Raw genomic sequence first — 564 nt, forward strand, 5'->3', positions numbered from 1 at the left:
GATCAAAGGATTACAACAATATTTGCACAACATGACTGGGAATAATGAAAAGAGAGAGCGGCCGGCGGTTTTAGTACCTCTTGAATGTAAAATTGGCCACTCGAGTGTTATCTGTCGATAATGATATATCCAGGGAGTGCTGGCCAAGTGACTTGGAATTAGTGGTGCATGATTCTTGTTAAATCGCGAGGCAATTTCTGGAATCGACTTTTCTTTGTATAAAGAGAAAAATCACCCCCCTCGCCTTCCCCGTCCCTCGCCCCCTCCAGCCTTTCTGCAAATTACCAGCTGAGTTCTTCCCCCCCCTTTCTCTTTTCCCCCCTTCTTTTCTTTTCTTTTTTTTTTTTTTTTCCCCTAATTTCCCGCTTGTGAAATCGAATTAATCTGCAAGATCTACGTTGCGAGATATTAAACAAATTGGGGAGGGGGATTAACGAGCCGCTGGTCCCTCGCTCCGGGCGGGGATGCGCCGAGCAAGGTGTCGGGGAAGCTGCGCGGCCGCGGGGGGATCCGCGTTTGTTCCGCACCTCCCCGAACCGCTTGATAAAAACACACCAAAACCAC

The sequence above is a fragment of the Merops nubicus genome, unplaced genomic scaffold (genome assembly GCF_000691845.1).
Source record: "Merops nubicus isolate BGI_N331 unplaced genomic scaffold, ASM69184v1 scaffold30867, whole genome shotgun sequence".
Lineage (NCBI taxonomy): Eukaryota > Metazoa > Chordata > Aves > Coraciiformes > Meropidae > Merops > Merops nubicus.